The sequence below is a fragment of the Xyrauchen texanus genome, chromosome 7 (genome assembly GCF_025860055.1).
Source record: "Xyrauchen texanus isolate HMW12.3.18 chromosome 7, RBS_HiC_50CHRs, whole genome shotgun sequence".
NCBI lineage: Eukaryota > Metazoa > Chordata > Actinopteri > Cypriniformes > Catostomidae > Xyrauchen > Xyrauchen texanus.
The window spans coordinates 17,186,685-17,208,254 of NC_068282.1; the positions used below are offsets into that span (position 1 = coordinate 17,186,685).

At 41.7% G+C, this 21,570-nt stretch overlaps 1 pseudogene; it reads right to left on the minus strand.

Annotated features, from left to right (window-relative positions):
- LOC127646599 (P protein-like) overlaps window positions 1–21,570 on the minus strand; it is a 259,274-nt pseudogene that overhangs the window by 135,817 nt on the left and 101,887 nt on the right.

Genomic DNA, 21,570 nt, shown 5'->3' on the forward strand with positions numbered 1-21,570 from the left:
ATTGAAGTGCTTCATAAGATCGATGGTGACCAGCCAAACGAGTTGTAGGGCTTGAGACACGACCGTCTTGACAGGCATCATCTTGGACTTGAACACCCACGGGTAGTTCAAGCTTTAAGATCTAAGCCAGACGCCACCCCTCACCCTCCATGGGAAACGGGAAGTATTTAGTGTAATAACCTAACTCTCTCTCTGGAAGGGGAACACATACCATGGCCCCTTTAACCAGGAGATTGAGTTTTTTTGTTTTTACAAAAAAAGAAATCCGGTTTACGGTAGTGAGAACACGCCGTTGAAACACGGAAAAGCAGCGAGTGAATTAAATCCTGACGCCCTTATAAGACCCACAGAAAAGAATATATCCGGCAGAAGTTTCCACGCTGCCAGGATCTCTGAGATGGGTATTATATTTGAACACTTCCTGTTGAGGGGTTGTCGGGTGTTTCGCGTCCTAAATAAAATGCAGGAACAGCGAAAACACCCAATTTTGACGGAAGCCTCTGCAACCCGAAACACCAAGAGGTGGCGGGAATGGAGGGGCTTCGAGGGGGTACCGGGAGGGGTGAAGTGAAGCACGCGCCCCGTCCCGAGGGGAGCTACCCCCTAATCTAGGCGCAAGACCATCAGGGTTTTCTCTTACTAGAAATGACAGCCCTGAGGTCTTGCTTCGGGGGCTGGCGAGGGAGGCGAGACTGTCCGCAATCTCTGGGAGGAGGAGCACGACTCGCCACGCTTTGCTTTTGAGCCTCCATTCAGACAGGACTGAGGCGGGTCTGAGGCTTGCTCGTCAAGTGCAGAACCCACACTCAGGTCGTCCGGGAGGTCATTCTGGTACGCCTGTAAAACAGCATGGTGTGCAGAGCAGCCCCAGCCTGACCTGCTGCTTGATAAGCCCTTCCCACTAAAGTGGAGGTTGTCCTACAAGGCTTTGAGGGGAGAGAGGGCTTCTTAAGTGACGATGCCGAGCCCAGCGAGAGATAGCCCGCAAGCGTCTCTTCGACCGGCGGCATCACTGAATACCCCCGTGCCTCAGCACCCACGATGGTCAAATATAATGACATCGAGGGTATGTGAACATGGGAAGAAAATATATATATATATATATATATATATATATATATATATTTATTTATTTATTTATTTATTTTTAGGGGTTCCTCCATGAGCGAAAAAGCTCTTCATGGAGGTTATCAAAGAAGGGAAGGGACTCATGAGGCGTTCCCTTTCTTAGACTAGAAGATAAAATCTATCCCCTAATTTAGAGGGTTTGGTCTCTTTTTCGCGTGGCCAGTCCAATCTGGCAACCGCTTGAGTAACAACAGAGCAATTCCTCCGTAGATTTTTTTTTTATCGCGGACGGAAAGCTCGGAGGCGGGAAGAGAATCGCGATCCTCCTCATGATCCGAAGAAGCGTCGGAACGCGCTTCGAGATCATGTGAAGGACCAGCTGGGTTTGGGGAGAGAGTGAGAGAAAGGGATCAACCCGTCTCTTGCTCCTCAGCCAAATCCATGCAAGAGCCCCACGAACGATCTTTATATATATATATATTTTTTTCGTGAGTGCTGACTTCCGGAAGCAAGCGAGGTGAGCACGAAGCACTCTGCCTGTTAAAGCAAATCGCAGTGCTCGCACCCGCCCTGCTGCAACGCGAGAGCAGCGTGCTCTTACCCCCAAACAAACAGAGCAAAAACTGATGTGTGTCCTCTTCAGCTATAGAGCAAGAAGAGGGGAACACGCACCGCTTATGGCTTTCAGTCATTCTCTCTTTTTTCTTTCTTTTTTATTTTTAGAAATATATATATATATATATATATATATATATATATATATATATATATATATATATATATAATATTTTCTAAACAGAAGAGAGAAGAAAAAAGAGAACAAAAAGAACAACATTCACTGCACACTGCCTAACTGATTCTAACTCCTAACAGAGGAAAGAAATTTTTGACAGGGTTTGTGAAACACACAGAAACAGAATCGCTCTGAAAAAAGAGTTTCTGACGACACCTGGTGACGTATTCATTTATAGCCTGGCCACAGGTGCATCTAATGATTACATCAACCGAGGCTATAAATTCCAGTCAATGTTCATTGATGTGTTACACACACTATTTCAGCTCGGTTCACAGCTACAGTTGTTCCCCGTAGCACTTAGCAGCGCAGCATCAAAGTGAAGCTTTTTGTAAAGGGAACATTTGACTAAGGTTAAAAATTCTCGAAACAAGCAACTGAGAAAAGATCTGCAAGCACTGAAAGCAATTATATCTACAGCAAGATTTCTTACAACAGAAGAATGCAATTTTAATTTAGTTTGTTAAGATAACGTTATTTAACCTTGGTTATACGTAACCTTCTGCAGGTTACTGAGCAAATGTGATTCACTTTAAAGATGATCAGACTTTTAGAAAGTAAACAAGATTATTAAACGTAACATTTGGATTTTGTCTATGTGCAGCTGTGAAGATGAAAAAATAAATGGGTATTTCTACTATGAGAATGTCTATTAGCTTGGCCATTGATTCTAGAGATTGGTCCAGTATGGGAGAAATGATGAGAAAATCACCCACATCCTGTCGGCAAAAGAAGAGGGGGAGAACAGAGGGAGCCTTAGCTCTCAGTGGAGGTGGTGATGAAGCAATGACTCCCTAGCTCAGACTGTTATTGATTTGACAGTGTCTATGATGGCTTTAACAGGCTTTCTAGCTGTGTTAGAACCTTCTCACTTAGGCCAAATGTCCCCATTTCCTTCAGAATGTCAAAAATATGCAATTCTTAGACACATCACCCAATTCAGTGAAGAGTTACACAACTATAGGTTTTGAGAAGCTTTAAAACAAGTATGACAGCTTGATAACAGCATTATCATTTAAAATGTTTTAACATTCACCCTGCTAGTGTTTTTATTTATAAATGTTTTTTGCATAAAATATTAAAAAAACAATTTTGTATATGATTCATAAGTGTCATTAATCTCTTTGTGTGCAACAAGTTACAATTGACACCCTAGAACACCATCAACAGTGACACAGCTGTGAGAGACAAGAACGTGTCCTGTTTGAGAGACGTATGTAAGTCTATGTCTTGAGAGGTCACCACCAGCAGGATTTATGTGTTTAATAGATACGCGTTAAGGCTATAAGCAAAGGCTCATCCGATAAGAATAATGGAAATATCAGGGGAAACTGCCTGAAGGGTACAGAAAGACTAAAATTATCAGTGTGTTCCTGTTCAGAGTTGGGGTGGGTGGTAAATTAATGCATTTCTGAGGTTATAATTGTGCATGAAATGTGTAGACGGTGCCTATCCCAGTCACAGGGACTCAAAGGACAAATGTAAAGAGCTTGGGATAAAATAGTGAACTAGAGTTGTTCTAGTTCAATGTGGCATGGCGGAGGGCAGGGCCTGGTTGTGATTACGCACACCCGGCCCCTAATCAGTCTAATTAGCCCTCGAGAGGGATAAGGGCCGACCGAAGATGGCAGTGCGACAGAGAGACAGAGATTTACGGACAGCTGTCCGACACCTTTGTGTGTTTGTCTTTTGTTTAAGTTTCTTATTCAACTATTATTTATATTCTGCCGAAATGCAGGAAGGAGGAGGGATGCGCTGTAGAGGAGTTCTCGGCTCTACCATCCACCCCAAAGGAGCATCTGCAGCAATCTGACGGGGGACGGAGGAGTCCGGCCGCCTGGAAGTGTAGGAACACCCGCTGACCACGAGTGGAGGAGGGGCTCCCAACCAACTGTAAATATGGTAATCATATATAATTTTATCATGGTAGTAACGTGGATGGTAGTAACATGGTATTCTTTGAAGTACTTTGTAGCACCATGCAAATACAGAATGGTACATAAATATGGTAATTGTATATCAAAATACCATGGTATTACCATTGGACACCACCAGAAATCACATTGTTATTCCCCAGATGTGCTCTCTCTCTCTTTCACACACACACACACACACACAACAACAACAACAACAACAACAACCGCCATTTGCCACTAAGTGGCGGTGACGTCACCACGACACTTGTGCCAGGCTATGTGCACGTTAAAGCCACGTGAAGTGTCGAACGCCCGCTGGCATGAGGTCACGGGACAGATCCAACAGGTGACACGGGTCGAATGACTGAGATGACTGGCTGATGCACCACCTGTGCCCCCTACTGTGCCAACTTGCTGTGCTTTAGCCACCCTGCGCTCTGCTCGTTGTTGTGAGCATCATTCATCTGCGCTCCGTCTTTGTTGGAGGGCGACTCCCTCCAACTGGCCAGCAGCATACTTCACAAGCCTCCGCAAAAGAGGCAGCTCTTGACACTGCTGGTACCAGTCATCGGCAAGTCCACTCAGCTCCACATCCTCCTGTACCACATCACTCCATCTCTTCTCCAGCCCGTGCTGCACCCGCTTAGCCCCTCTATCCGGCCGAACAAAAGCTGTTTAGGCATGCTGTGGCCGGACATGCGGGATACATGACCCAGCCAACGCAACCTTGCCTGCCGGAGGAGCTCACCGATGGGACTTTGTCCACATCTCTCAAAGATTTGTGAGCTCCTCACACAATCCAGCCTGGTTAAACCCAGGATGGATCTTAGGCAGGCCAGCCTAAATGTTTCCAACCAGCGAAGATGTTCCATTAGGGGGGTCCATGTTTCGCAAGCATAGAGAAGGGAGGGAATGACCATGGCCAAGAAAACCTGAAGCTTTGTGCGGAGCGACAAACCGGGTAGCTTCCACACAGCATTAAGCAACCGATGAAAAGATAATGCCGCTCGACTGATTCGGAGTGGGACCTCTGCTGTCAAACCAGAGCTGGTCATCAGCACACTTCCCAGGTATGGAAAACACTCCACTCTCTCAACAACTTCCCCATAACCAATTGGGAGCTGTGGGGTTGGAGTGTCCGATGGTACATAATACCCAGGCAGGAGCTTAGTTTTGTTTGGGCTGATGGTAAGGCCCCATCTCTTAGTGGCAAGCTCCAGTTTCATCAGCAGCGCCCCCAACTCCTCCTCTGAGTGAGCAGCAATCACCAGATCATCAGCATACATAATGTGGTTTACCAATAGGGAGCCATCCCTTGACCGCACCCGGGCATCGATCAACCTCCCATTTTATCTGTACCAGATGGAAATTCCTCCAGTACAGCCATCAAAGGCTTCACTAACCACGTGGTCGAAATAGATATTAAATAATGTGGGAGCCAGAGGACATCCCTGTCGCACTCCAAGGTGACCAGGGAATAGCTCTGACTCCCTACCACGTAGTTATACCTGGGCCTGCTCGCCATCATGAAGGTCCTTAATGAACAACCCAGAGCCCAGGCCTACTGATGGTATCATAGGCCTTGACCAGGTCAATAAAGCAGAGCTGTAGGTCTTGCTGGAATTCCCTACACCTCTGCTGTAGCAGACGGACAGAGAATATGGCATCTGAGAATATGGCATCTTCCTGAAACCACACTGGGGCTCCGCAAGTCTCTCTTCAGCGTGCCTGGCAAGGCAATGTTGAATAATCCTTGCCAGGACCTTTCCCGGCACACTGAGGAGTGAGATGCCCCTATAGTTGTTACAATATGTGCGGTCCCCCCTGTTAAAGAGAGGGACCACCAGGGCATCCTTCCAATCCTGCGGAACCCGCCCAGTGGTCCAGACTGTTGTTATGATGTCATATAGGGCAGTCTGTGCACAAACACCACCCTCCCTCAGCATTTCACTGGAGAGACCTTTCCTGGTCTCAGGCTCTGGATGGCCTTCAGTACTTCCTCCAAAGATGGCACCTCAGCTAGCCACCCACAGGGAGCGACTTCTTCCTCCAATATTTGTGGCACCACAGCCCCAGCAGGGTCATCCCCACTTTGTCCCACAATGTTTTCCAGGCTCAGGGTCTTCCCCTCCCCAGGACCTCACAGAAATGCTCAGCAAATCTGCAAACCTGTTTCTGGGGGTCGGAGATTGGATCACCGTTCTTTCCCCTAATGATGGTAATAGGTGTGGTGCTGCAAGTAACTTTTTTGATAGAATTAAAGAGCGATTTGTGATCGTGGGCCACTGAGGCAGACTCAATCTCCTCAGCAACCCACGACCACCAACCATCCTTGCAGCACCTCACGGCTCTCCGAACCTCCGAGCGAAGGCTGTGGTAAGCCTCCTCATTCTCTGATGTGGGATGCTGTAGATGATGAGAGTGGGCCTGTCGCTTTTTCTCAGCCAGCCTGAACACCTCCTCCGTCAGCCAGGGTTTCTGAGGAGGTCTGGACCGTGTGCCCAAAACTGCCATTGCAGTTACATGAGCCACAGTCCTAAACCTCCCCCATTTCCCCTCGACATCCAGAGGAGTGGGGCATGACGCCAATCCCAGCTGCAAGCGATGCTGAAATTCTCGATTGCAACTTTCATCAGCTAGCCTAGACCAGGCCACTATGGGTTTGAAAGGGGTCCTGGGTTTACACCCACCACCGGAGTGGAAGAATGGCAGGCGATGGTCAGTGGGCAGATCAGCTCCACGGTAGGTCCTGGTGTCAAGGACATGGGCCCGCATCCGCTGTTCCGTCACTATGTAGTCCAGCAGATGTTCTTGCTTGGACCCGGCATGCATCCATGATGTTGTGTGGATGTGCTGATGCTGGAACAGTGTGTTGGTAATTACAAGCCCATGGGCTGCACAAAAACCTAGCAGCCTCTTGCCATTGTTATTGAGCTGACCAGGCCCATGTCTTCCAATCACTCCTAACCAGGTGCTATCATCATGACCATCTCGGGCATTGAAATCACCCAACATGATGATTCTATCCCGAGGGGCCACTTTAGCCAACACCTGTGACAGGAGGTCATAGAAGGCATCTGACTCATCGGTCTTTCCCGCATCCCTCCACGGATGTTCGTCTTCGGTGGGGGCATAAATAACCACGACCACCGCTCCTCGCCTCTGGTTGATGGGAAGGCGAACCCAAAGTAACCTGGGGCTCACAGCTTCCCACACCTCACCGCCACGCTCCCACGCTGCCTTCATTCTTTTGTTCAGAAGAAGAGCCACTCCCTGTTGTTTGGCAGTCACCTGCCCCAAGTAGAGGACAGTCCACCCCTCATAGTGGCCAGAGCCAGTCCACCGGACCTCCTGAACAGCACAAAGATCCAGGCTGTGAGTGTTTGGAACATTCCACGTGGCCATCCGTAGTGGCTTTTTGTTGTTTCTGGAGGAGCCCCGAGGGTGAGGATTCAGTCTCCTGGCTCTGCCTGATGGAGTTTGGCCAGGAAACGTCATAGACGCCTGTCCCCCCAGGGCCTCCAGCACTAGCTTACTTATAGATTTAATTTGTGGTTTAGTGGTAATCAGTTGAAGGTAGAGGGGTTACCAGCCCCTCGCACACTTCCAGAGCCCCCATTTGGAGGCTCACACACACACACACACACACACACACACACACACACACACACACACAAATTTGGCCTCTGATGATATATCCTGTAATTCTGTGTATAGCTGCTGTATTTCTGTATTGTAAAGATGAATATATAGATAAAAAGTATACTGTATGTACGCAAATTTTTTATGCAGGAATGTGCAAATGAAATTATGTTAAATGGGTATGGGTTTGTAGAGGTACATTAGTAGTCTAAATCTGAATTTAAATTATGAAATTATGTTGAACACATGGGTTTGTACAAGTAGCATGTCTAAATATTAATTTGCGGGGGGGGTGGTGGTACACAAGTATACATACTGCGGGTTACTGTATACTTGTGTACTGTAATGCACTAAATTGTAATATACTGCACCATGGCTTCGATAAACGTCATGTGAATATGTCATTTGGTAGAATCTTAGCCTCAGTTACCAATAACTTTAATTGCATCTTTTTTCCATACAACAAAATTGAAGGATGACTGAGGCTAAAATTCTGCCAAACATCAAATTTTTTCTATCACAGAAAAAGAAAGTCATACTTTATGAGTTTGAAACAACATGGCGGTGAGTAAATGATGACAGAATTTTCATATTTGGCTGAACTATCCCTTTATCACAGATCTATCTATCTGGAAGGTAACAAATCTCTGTATGATTTTAGAAAAATATTGCTCTTCCTTAAAAATCTTGGTCAATGAGATTGTGAATTACAATTTTCATTGCCCAGGCAGAACAAAAGAACATGAATCATAAAGGATCACGTTGAGAGGAAACCTGAGTGGCTGTTGCAGAACACCTGAGGATATATCCAAGATGTTCCAGGTGATTTTAGGAAACCTGGTGCTTAGGAACAAAGCGCAATAATGAATACTCACCCACAATCTCGCTGGATTCTTTGTTGTAAAGCTTCTTGTTCCAGAAAAGCATTCTCAGGAAAGGAAATTAGGTCAGCAGTACCAGACAGATTCCCAAGAACATGTAGTCTGTAAAGCCCACAAAGTCAATGCCCTAGAGGAATGGGTTCTAGGAATGGGTTCATTTGCACCCTTTAAAATGGCACCAATGTGAACTTGTGCAATTAATGTTCTGCAGTACTTCATGAAATATATTCTAAGCACTAAGTAGAGATCACAACCACTCCACTGGCTCTTCAAATACTATGGATAGAGGCCTTGATTACATTTCATTAAGAGAATCATATTCAGCATTTTTAATACTTGCATCTTGATGAATTTTTGCACTTATATGCAATTTAAATGAGCACCTGCATGCAGCACCAATCCTCTTAAAATGATCTTGACTATTTATTAATTTCTATTCATATCAAGAGCACATGTCACTCTCTGCCAAACGTCTAGCTTCAAATGATATTTTTTTGCCTTGCAGCCCACTCCATCTCTCATCATAACCAGATGGCATCACATTTTCAAATGGCACCACTGATAGAGATGTAGAACAGCTCTATAAACCCTGAGATCTAATCCAGCAATTTATCTCCCAGTGCCGCTGATGTATAATCCATTGTAGTGAGGTATTTTATGCTTTTTTGAAAGACACTGATATATGATCAGTAGTACTCTGTACAAGTAGTGCACAGGCACCTTATAAAGAGAAGCCAAATATTTTGTAAAGGAACTGGTGAAATACAAGATAATTGCATCCCTGTTGTAGCTCGGCTTCTCACATTGCTGGGGATTGGCAAAGACTCAACACTTAAAGGTATTTTTTGGAAATTAAAGAAAAGAGTGGTGAGAATGAAAACAAAAACCAACTGATGCTTGTTTTTGGCAGTGTTTCTTTCCCAAAGCAGCTCAAGGTTTGTAAATCAGCTACTCTTAAACAATGCTATGGAGGGAAGGATGAACATGACCTTGTGATATAAAAAATAAAACATTGAGGAGTGAGTATGCAAACAATAAACAAAAACTTTTTACATCCAATTGCAGACTCCAAATATCAGATGAACATGAATAGAGAGAAAGACAGAAGACTGGTATCCTCTACAGGAGATCAGGAGAATGAGTAATAGTCAAAACGAATATATAAACATTGAAAAAAGTATAGTGAGGATAAATGTGAGCGAAACAAGACAATGTTGCACCAAACGACCAATCAAACGTTTGGTGCAACTTGGCTGAATTTACGTTTGCTCATGCTTAAATGATAAAGTAGTTTAGTACAAATAAAATTGTACCTAGATTTGAAAACAAATTATTTATTAATTTAGTCATGTTTTAAGGAATGAGTAGGCCGGATGAGTGAAGGAAAAGCATGCAAGTGTCAAGCATGCATGAAAACTTCTGATTAAAAAGCATCCCAGATGGCTGTTTTGTTTTGTTTTGTTTTGTTTACATATTTCCCATACTTCAATTTGTATTATCTTCTAATGACTTTTCTGAAAAATAATGAAGGATATTGGAATAATAACAATTGAGCTGAAAATTTTGTTTTTTGTATATTGTTGTACATGCAGATTTGAATTTTTTTTTACACAATGAATTAATCTCTCTTAATCACAGCTGTGATTTCTTTGATTAGAAAAGAAGGGGGGGAAAGAAAATTAACATGATTTCATTCTTCATTCAGTGCATCTAAATGCCAAATGCTCCACTTCAACATCTAAAACTAAAAATAAGAGATGAGTTCCTCAAGAACTCAAGAGCTTGCTGTGTGGATCTGTCAGTAATGTTTCATTTATACGCTTCTCTGATTTATTCCTGCTGGATCTTCTGCACTTATCACATAAATCAATAAACCCTCATTACTTTACCTGTAATGCATTTGCACACAATAGGCAAGGGTTTGTGAATGTGTCTTTGTAGATTTCTACAATAAATCTACTTTTATGATAAAGACTTTGATGCACATATTGTGTAAACGAGACCTCTCCTCATTCCATTCTGCTATCACTGTCCCACTCATAGTCTTAATATTGATAGTGTTTGACTAAATGGGGCCCAGGTCAGGAAGCAGACAAACTGGCTAATCTGAATGTCTGCTAGAGACATCACGCAGGTCATATAAACTACAACACATAGAGACTGTGTCTGTTCCCTGAATTACCAAATGCAAAGTCTTTCAGAATTTTTTTTATTGATATAAAATTTGAAAATAACAAAAATATTTATTAATTAAGATAATCATCAAAAGGTAGGGCTTCTAAACATTAGATCACTTTCATTATAAGCACTAATTGTAAATTAAATGATTACAGATCATAGTTTAGATTAGCTCTGTTTGACTAAAACCTGGCTTAAACCGGATGAATATATTAGTTTAAGTCTACTCCCCAAGGTTATATAATGATTTCCTTAGAGAATTTTCTGTTAGATCTAGTAGTTACTGTGGCTAGAGCTTTAAATGTTGGTGACTTCAACATTCACATAGATGAAGAAAATTATACACTGGGATTAGCATTTATCAATTTTCTCAACTGTATTTGGGGTCAGATAAAATGTGACAGGACCAACTTATCACCATAATCATATGCTATATTTAATTCTGTTGTATGGAATTGATGTTGATAATATAGAAATTCTGCAGCAGAGCGATGCCATCTCAGGTTATTACCTCGTCTCTTGTATGCTGCGTTTAGCAAGGTCACTCAATCTACACCACGTTATCGATCAGGTAGAACTATTCTTTCGACCACTAAAGATAGCTTCACTAATAACCATCCAGATCTGTCTCAAATACTCAGTAAAACAAAAAATGTAGAAGAAATTGACGTAATCACAGAAAATATAGCTATATATAACAGTCTTCTCTAGCACTCTTGATAGTGTGGCCCCCTTCGATTAAAGAAAATGAAAGAGAAAAGCCCCACACGTAGTGCAATGATCATACTCATGTTCAAAATAGAGCAGCTCGAAAAATGAAGGGCAAGTGGGAGAGTACAAAATTAGAGGTGCATGGAATGATAGTGTCTCTAGCTGCACAAGGGCTCTAAAAGCTGTCAGGTCTGCATATTTTAGCAAACTCATAGAAAATAAAACAATATTCCTAGGTGTTTATTTAGTACTGTGGACAAATTAGTAAGGAATAAAGCTTCGAATGAACAAGATATTCTATCACAGCACAGTAGTAATGACTTTATACATTTCTTTACTTTTTAAATCAAAATCTAAAATTTAAATCATCAGAATTATGCAACTGTCTGCAGTAGCACCTCTGAAGACAGTGTCTCATATTATTCCCCAAGAGCATCTTCAATCCTCCAAACATTGCCTGTTTTAACATATTTACCAGAGCCTGCCAGATCCAGCTCTTGTCCTGCATGATGTCTGACTCCCACTACTGCGTGTTGCTGAGTGATGATGACTAACTTCAGCCTGCGCCAGCCAGATATCACTTCAGTCTATTACGATGGGCTTCACAGAGGATGAACTGATGCCAGCACAAACCGTCAGACATGGGATACTTCACTGAACTCTACCTGAAACTTGGACTTAAGATGGATGGAAATTAATCTGCCACAAGCTTAGTCAAACTGCAGTGCACCTTACTGACCTCGGCCTGCATCACCTTGGTCAAAGGATGGACTAAACTCTTAAAATTAGTTAATAAATTAATTGCAGCCTTCATTAGCAAATAACAATAGACAATGCATCTTTTTGCAATTCCATGGTTAATTAAGAATGTAAATTCTTAGACTTTAGTCACTTTAATCTTACAGTTAATACAATATCTTTTTGTTTAAACATTGGCCCCAACACTTAGTTTCCTCATTTTAAATCTTGTCTTGTATTTCACATAAATAACTAATATTGGCAATATATTCATGCTGTTTAGCCAGAGGGGAACTGGCCCCCACAGTGAGCTTGGTTTCCCAGAAGGTTATTTTTCTCCTTTAACCAACATCTTATGGAGTTTTGTGTCATTGCCACAGCCACCTTAAGTTTGCTCAATGGGTGGTCTAAATTTAATATGATTATTTATTTTGAGGCACAATTTACAATAATGCTTTTTTTTTTTTAACTGCACTATTATGACTCGAAGACATTACTATATTACAGCTTTTTCTGTTGAAACATACTTTTCTGTAAAGCTGCTTTGAAATTATGTGTGTTGTGAAAAGCACTATACAAATGAAAATGAGTTGACTTTCAGCAGCCAAGAAAATTTATTAAAAAAAGCAATAGATGTGGAAGAGAACAGAATGAGCGAGCTTCACTGTTGGTGCTAGCTGATTAGTGAGCAGTCAGGGGCCATTGGAAAGCCAGAGTCCCACAAAGCCTGTCTTTCTGGGGCCCGGGGAGCACTGATTGGCAGCTGAGATTTCGGTGAGCTTGACTGCATCGGCTGTAGGAGACATCTCATCAGCGACCCTGAAACACTTTTTCTGCACTGGCACTAATGTCTGATCCTCAGAGAGCTCCACAGATGGATGGTTGATTGACCAAACAGCAACATGCCAGCTGCAGAGATCCTGTCGAGACCCAGGGAGGGGGGCCTTTCGACCCTCACAGACCAAACAGAGAACAACAAACAAATAAACAAAGAGGCCACAAATGCAAAATTTGTGTTGTGACTGACTGTTGCCTCAGAAACACAGGATTGACAACAGTAGTTGCTGTGGGCAACAACACCACAGGAGAAAGTATATATGGCCACTGCTGGAGCTGGGTTGTTAGAGCACTGATTAATTCAGTTTAAAATGTGGCTAAAACAATACAGGGATTATTTTATTGAAGATTGTTGGAGCTGTGGCCTAGTGGTCAGAGTGAGTGCTCCAACATATTGAGAGATCTGGGTTTGAGCTTGTCCTTGGTCATGTTCCAATCCCTATCCCCTCTCTCACACCCCTTGATTTCTCTGACTGCATCTATCAATAAAAACTGGAAAAAATGGCCCATAAAGCCTTTCCCGATCCCATTCACCCTCTTTCTCCTACCACATTCCATTTTCTCTCTACTGCCCTAATTAAATATATAGCAACATCTATAAATATATGTCACACATATATAAATACAAGGTTGTGTGGATTAGTTAAGTACATTTCTAGCACTATACTTTTTATTAATTAAATAGAATTAAATCCAATTCTATAGACACGTTTACTTAGCTATCTAAATGGGGACATAACTTAGAATTCTATTGTTTTTGTATAATGCTAATTATAATCACTACAGACCAATCCTAAACCCTTACCTAAAAGCAATTTATTTTATGTATTAATTCATGAATACTTTAATTCCAGTTTAGGAAATTCCCAAATGTCCCAAAAGGGAGGTTTTCACATTTAACTCAGTTGGGGTACAAACAAATTGGGGGCAATTTCTTCCCCTAACTACAATGTGCGTCAGTACGCACATAGAGTTGTGTCACAAACAGGCACACACTTACCGTGTGACCGGGAACCGGTGGCTGGGGCTACATCCGAATATGCATACTTCCCTACTTTCTCCTCGTGCGACCCTGCGTACACATGAGTGGACATTATATTTTGGCTTTGCAATATGCAACGCATAATTTAAATTAATTTTAAAAAGTGTAAAAGCTTAATTAGGTTTCTTACCAGATGTAGATTTGTTGCAGTTTCTCCCAGAGAAAAACGCCGCTGTGATCGGCGCCATGCTGTTTTGTCAGAAGGGGTTAGACTTTTGACGCATAGAGTCATGTGACAAAACAGCGTCCCACTCGTCCCAGTAGATTACAGTGCCGTTTTTTTGGGGGGGAGAAACTGCAACAAAACTACATCTGGTAAGAAACCTAATTAAGCTTTTACACTGAAACCAGTTTGAGTCTAAAAGATTAGACCCTCTAGTGTGATCCGATATGTCATTTTTTAAATTTGAGCAATTTATCACGAAACGCCATGCTGCTAAACACAATGTACACTAATGTGTACTTTAGCATATTTTTTCATTAGAAATCCAATTTATACTGAGCATTATCACAATGGGTTCATCCAAAAGCTGAAAAACATTTTTGGAGTTAGAATGAAAATAAGGTGCGTTTCAAACTGTTCTGAGACCAGTGCAGACAGACAGCACACTTAAGGTTAAGTTATTCACTAACTAGGGAGAAAGGGAGCATACTATAGCTCTCTATAAAGCTAAGTGCATTAACTCAAAAATCTGAAATGCACACTGCAGTCAAATTTGGGTCTCAGGAGGATATAGTGTGCCAAAAACAGTATACCAATGGAGTAGGGCTTCCAAATTCTCAGAATTCATAAAAGAGTAAGCATGAAACATCTGAATGACCTACAGTACTATTTTCGGCAAGATTTAGATTTTTGATTGTACTTTCCCATAATGTCTCAGGAGCTGTGGAGACATTACATTCAAAACGTTGAATTAAAAAACTAGTGCTGACGACTTAACATGTTAATTCAGTGCAAAAAATTCTATTAAAAATAACACAAAAAACTAATTGCGCAATTAATCATGCTCCAGACCATAATAAGGAATATTCTCCTTCATGTTTTTATGAGTCTTGGTAAGCAGGGGGCAGAAAGTGCAAATCCAGCTGAAAAGGTAATGTTCAGCAGGTGTACGGAAGAACAAACCACATTTGGTGCATGACTGCGTCATATATTCGGTGCCCAATTTCCCGATAAAATATGTCCAGGATGAATTTATACTACTTGTAAACCTAAAGAACATATTTTTTTACTGAGCGAGAAGTGTGTCCGTCATCAAATGCACTACTGTACATTCTGGCAGTATACAATTTCAAACACAAGGCAGTTCTTCCTATTACATTTGGTTTAGTGCTGTCCAAAAACCTGGCCTCAAAAGTCATGTCAGCAAACCTGAACACACAAAATTATTGCCAGGAAAAGAGCATTTCTAATTGGCTAAATTATGTTGAGCTTTTACACTGACTCTTTTTTTACAATTCAGAAATTAGGGTTGTCACAGAGACAGGTGTGATATATATTTGTCACCCATTTCAGTGATATCTCTCAGGAAATAGGCACCTTTTATGTGTGGTACTAAAAAAAATCACTTACAGCAGCTTTAAGCTGAGACAAAAGAAGCTGATCACACCACTTCAAATGTAGACTCCCCCTCACATATACACACTGTTTTTGCACTAAATAAAGCAAAGTTTTGAAACATTCACACTCGTTTACAGACTGCTGAGAGTTTCATTGACTCCTACCTATATTGCATCAGGAACTCTGGAGTTCTTACACAACACACACACACACACACACACACACACACACACACATACATAGACAAATGTGTGCAGACCAGAAAAGATGAAAATCTGAAATACTGCTGGGAATCACTTTGATGGTGCCATAAAATTGTTATTATGTTTGACTGACTTCAGGGCACGGCTAAATAGATATTAAATCAATCGCCAGATAAAGAAATGGCATGTATCGAATTTTATACTATATGTGTGCATACTTTTTCAGCGGGTGTGGGTTGCGAAGATGAGAACTGAGTTGTATCTTCATTCATCATCTGCATGCTGTCAACACAAAACAGGAGCCCTCTCAAATATAAACAAATCTGGCCCATGTAACACAGAGATAACACAAACCACTGCATCCATGTCAATAATTACAATAGATGAAATCTCTCCCTGTAGAACAGAATGGATTAATCTGTCCAGCACTTCACACATGACAAGTGTCACAGCTCTCCTCGTTGCATCTGCTACAGAAGCATATTTTGTATAGAAAGTTCTGGCCAAAATTATATTAATAAAGTAGTACATTTATAGCAGGTGGGCTTCATTGTATTTGATGGGTTAAACCCTCAGGAGTTTTAGGCCTGTCAGAACTGTGAGTATATGGATATTGGATTTTTTACAAACTTCTCACTGTCAGTCGTAATCCAGCAAGAAGTGACCTTGATGTGGAAAATGTAACTTGAGCATGATTACTGCTGCTTCATCCTGTGCAACAACCGTTTTGACAGACAAGGATGATGTCTCTGAACCAAAAATGTACTAAAACCTCAGAGCATTTTAAGCTCTCAAAGCTCAAATAAGCAACACTTTAAACCAGGCACCTTGCCTGAAGAAGAGTGTGAGAAATAATGAAATTAAAAATCATGGTGGCAAATATCAAACTACTTATGAAATATTTAAGTCACATTTGATGATGAGTGACTTTTCTGTTCATAGAATGTATGTATACTGTACTGTGCAAAAAAAAGTCTTAGGCACATAAGACTTTTCACAAAAACATTTGTCTTAAAATGGTTATTTATATCTTCAGCTTTTGTGTGTCAATAGGAAATACAAATGTTAGACTCCCAAAATTATTTTTGTAAATAAAATGTATCAGAAAGAACAGGGAGCCATGCAACAGATGGCATGGCCCCCACAGAGCCCCCCACTGAACATAAAGTCAATCTGGGATTACATGAAAAGATAGAAGCAAATGAGATAGAGAGCCTAAATAGAAAAAAGAACTGTGGCAAAATCTCCAAGAAGCTTGGAACATCCTATCTGCCAACAAACAACAAACAATTGTCCAGGTTTTCCTAGGAGAATTGGTGTCATTTTTACGGAAGTCCTAAACCGCACCCTGAAAAAAAAATTCAGATGGTGAAATGTTATCTTTTAAGGTGTCTAGTGTCCTGAGCATATGTCCTACTAATATATATATTATTATTTTTCTTATTTCTCTCAAAAATGTTTTTTCTCCTCAAGAGGCAACACAAATAATTATTTTTTATTATTAATGCTAACTAGCTAACAATTAGCATGCGGTCACATGCTAACAATTCATTGTCAAGTGTAACAATGGGAGATATTCTAGTTATTTTGATGGAGGGAATATGGATGCAGCTGTTGATAATGTGCTTTTTTTATTTGTTGGTCCATGTAAAAATGCACTAGATAGATGTCTTTGCCCGTTTCGATGCCTCTCGCTGTGTTTTCAGTTTTAAATACACTTGTGGCAGCGGGGGCGTGTTCGAGCATTCGTCCAGAGAGAGAGAAAGTGGTAAGGGTGCATACACCTGAGCCTGCTAATGTCTAACACCAGTTTTTAATTGCAGCAAGCAGCGGGGAGAGCGGTATAAAGGGACCACGCCAGTGATGAGACAGGGAGATAGAGACCTGTCAGAAAGACTGTTGTGTTTAAACAAAAGTGTGTACTGCTGAAAAGCCATTTTGAGTTGTCTATTAAAAATCATACCTTTGAGTTGAAATCCCAAATTTCCCATTTCCTCATTTCCCACCCAACGATCCTCTTTACACTGGTGCCGAAACCAAGGAAGTACGCCGTCATGGAGTCCTCGCAGTTGGTGGAAGTCCTCAAGTTCCTTGCGGTTTGCATCACACCCACAACCAGGCCCTGCTTGAGCTATGCTAAGACCAAGATCGCCACTTTCATGAGATCCTCCGAGCTCAAGCAGAGGACCAGCATGTGATCCAGAGCCTCCTCAGGCAGGAGAAAGCCTTGGCTGCGACCCTGGCACAGCATGCCCCAGGCCACTCTTATGAAGATGGGCTACCAAAAGGAATGGTGGAGTGGGTCCAGTGCCACTGCTGGTGTCACTGGAGGAGGACCGACTGTCAGCATACCAGAGGGCAGAAGAGGCCTCCTACTCTCTCCCTCCTCCCCCTATGTTTTCCCTAATCACCCCCCAACGCCCCCCCCTCAGTCTGCTCTCTCACCACAGCCCATCCCAATAACCCGGAGGTTTGGAATCCCGCTGACGAAGCTGGTTCCCTGTTCGTGGGGACCTCATTGCCTCATCGCTCTCCCCCTCAGGTGGATGTATTCGCCGAAACAGGTGCAGGTGTGATGCATTGGTCAGCCAGCTGGAGTTGCGGGGATCCGGGACACTTCTGGGATCAATGCCCTGGGATCAATGCCCACTGTAGTACAGATCCTGGACACTCCACAGGCTGCCAAAGATCAAGCCGGAGCATGCAGAATGCAGGTAAGTGTCAAGGAAATTACTCATCAAGCCTTGGTGGATACAGGCTGTAAGCAGACCACTATCTACCAATATTTGGTTCAACACGAGGCTTTGGGCACAAACAAAAGGGTGAGGGTGAAGTGTGTGCATGGGGATATACATAACTACCCTGAGTGAACAGATGGGTTGGTGAAGCGATTTAATAAACCCTGAAAAATATGATTCGTAAGTTCGTACACGAGGATGCAAGAAATTGGCTTGTTGGAAACTGGCTCGAACCCCCAGTGCGAGAGGTCCCGCAAGCCTCCACAGGGCCTCCCACAAGCCTCCCATTCGAGCTGCCCACGCGACGTGCTTGACATCATATGGGAAACTTGGGAGGAGGGACATTCAAACAGTAAAAGCAAAATTCAGTACATTCTTGATCTTCGACCATAACTCCACGATGGGTCAACTAACACAGGAGAATTTGCTCCAAGCTCAGGAACATCAGGGGCACTCAGTTACGGGATTTTGCACCGGGAGATAAAGTGCTCTTATTACTTATTGGTAAATTGGTAAATCCCCTTAATGCCAATAATTGCGGTGCTTTCGTTTGGTTTGGAGCCCCGGCTACGTTTCAGCACCTCATGGACTGCACTCTGCTTTTGCCAATGCATATCTGCATGACTTCCTTTCCAGAAATGGGGGGTGGTAGACAGACCGGACGTGGCGGCGGGGCATGGTCGAGCGAGAAGAGAGAGAGAAAGTGGTAAGGGTGCACACACCTGAGTCTGATAATATCAAATATCTGTTTCTAATTGCAGCATGCAGTGGGGAGAGCAGTATAAAGAGACCACGCCAGCGACAAGACAGGGAGAGAAAGAGAGACCCGTCTGAAAGAGAATGTTGTATTTAAACTAAAGTGTGTACTGCTGAAAAGCCCTTTTGAGTTGTCTATTAAAAATCATACATTTGAGTTGAAATCACAAGTTTCCCATTTCCTCCTTTCCCACCCAACGAACCTCTTTACAACTGTGTTTGGAGGCATGACTCATGATAGCGTTTCCCAAATAAATGAACTCAAAGTGCTTCTGCACTGTGTCGAGATAAAGGAAGACGAAGAGCTGATTGAGGAAACGGTGTGTGCTTTCTTTATAAACATATTCCAGCTGTCTGGTTGTCCCTCGGTCTGTGAAATTCACAAGGATATGTATTGTTACTGAGCCTACTACAGCAAGAGGCATCAAAACGGGCAAAGACATCTATCTAGCACGTTTACATGGGCCAACAAATTCAAAAAGCACATTATCAATAGCAATAAAAATTTAGCACAGTAATGTATATTCAGTTATTTTCAAAGGAGGTTAAGTTTTTAAAAGGAATTTCTATAGGTTGTTTTTGGGGTGTGAAACCCAAATTGTTTAATGCTAAACCATCATCAGAAAAAACCTGAAACTATTTTAAATACTTTTTACGAAAAATACTAACTTTTTAGCAAGACACTTGTAAGATGTAAAACTATAATAAAGTGATCAAGAATGGCAGTAGGTTGATGTACCATCCAACCCTGATTGTACCGGAAAGCGATTAAGTCAAATATTATTGAATTGGTTACCTCCTCAGATGAATGTGAACGCGAATTCAAGATCAGGTGAGACTACACACTCTAACTAACTTAAAGGGATAGTTAGGGTTAGTAAATGATGAGAAATTTCATTTTGGGGTAAACTATCACTTTAAAGGGTCACTCAGTAATTTGTTTTAAATGTATTTATTTATATTTTGTCTTTTGTACTTACACTGACACCTAGGGGCATGGATGCATCATCTTCAAATGTAAATGTTTTCAGTTACTGATACCTTTGTAGATATTCAATATTCATAGTAAAGCCTTGATTAATATAATCAATGAGTGAAAGTGTCCAATAACAGGATAGTAGTTTTGGCAGCCCCCCATGTGGAGACCCTCTCTGTGTAGAACAAAACAGCTTTAATAAGGTTACTGATGTGGAATGATTGGGAATGCTAATGGATATCTTTCTACAGGTATTTTAGAGCTCCTTTGATACATTGCTTAAAAATGCCATTGATACATTCATTTAATATGCTTTCACAGTCCTCCCTTTACCTTTGCATGGCCTTTTGACCAACCCTTGATATTCTTTTTAAATCACACTTTATGAAGCAGTGTTCTATTAAAATAGCTAATTGAATGTGCTTTAGAAGCTAATTCATCCATCTCTGTCAAGGAGTGATGGGCTTAGAGATCAGTTTTGCTGACAAGATGTTTATACAACACAAAATGTATGGCTCAAAATAGTTTCAAGCATATAGTCGTTCTGTGGCATGTAGTCTTTTAAATAGACTGTCAGAAAAAGATGGATCTCCCATACTTTTATAGCCACCCTCCTTCCGCTCTCTCTCTGTGTGTGTGTTTTTTGTCTTAATCATAATGGCTATGCAGTATGTGGTAGGGACTCCAAAGAGAGCATCTTTTTTTTAATATTAACAATTTATTGATTAAAAAAAAGGATTAAAGAAACAAAACAAACACAATACAGAGTCAAATTATATCAAGATATATGTCCCTCCCCCTGAACACTACAAACAACCGACACAAAATAAAAATTATACACACATACAAATAAAACAATAAATAAATAAATAAAATATAAAAACATATATATATATATATATATATATATAAAAATTTAAACAAATATATACCAAAACAAAAATGTCTCTCTCCACTGCCCATCACTGAGCACCCTCTAAAAAAGGCCAAATATCTGCCCTATTTCTTATCATATGCATCCGAACTGCCAAGCCGTCTATACAGCTGGCATTGCCAGCAGGTGGGTGTATATTTTAGACCAAGCCTAAATAATCTGGAGGGAGTCCAGTAGAAACGGTGTAATTTCTTGAAATGCATAAGGTGAACCCTTGCATCTCTGGACGTGATCTTCAAAATTTTCAAAATCCTTCCCCAAACACCATCTTCCAAAATATATATATTTTTTTTTTCCCATAAACTCTGAAGAGATGTTAACACCCCACCCCCACGACTCTGGATCAATAAGGAATCACTTCAAGGGTATCTGCCATGTTAGTGGGCTGCATACTACTCCCAAAGGTGGTACAGAGTAGATGGCGCAACTGTAAGTACCTGAAGAATTGAGATCTGGTAATCCCAAAATGTTGAACTATATTTTCAAAGGATCTCAACACTCCACTCTCATATAGGTCACAGAGTGTATTAACCTCCCTCACAATCCACTCTGTTCAACTTTAAATAAATGTCTGAATTAAACACTCTGGGCTCTTT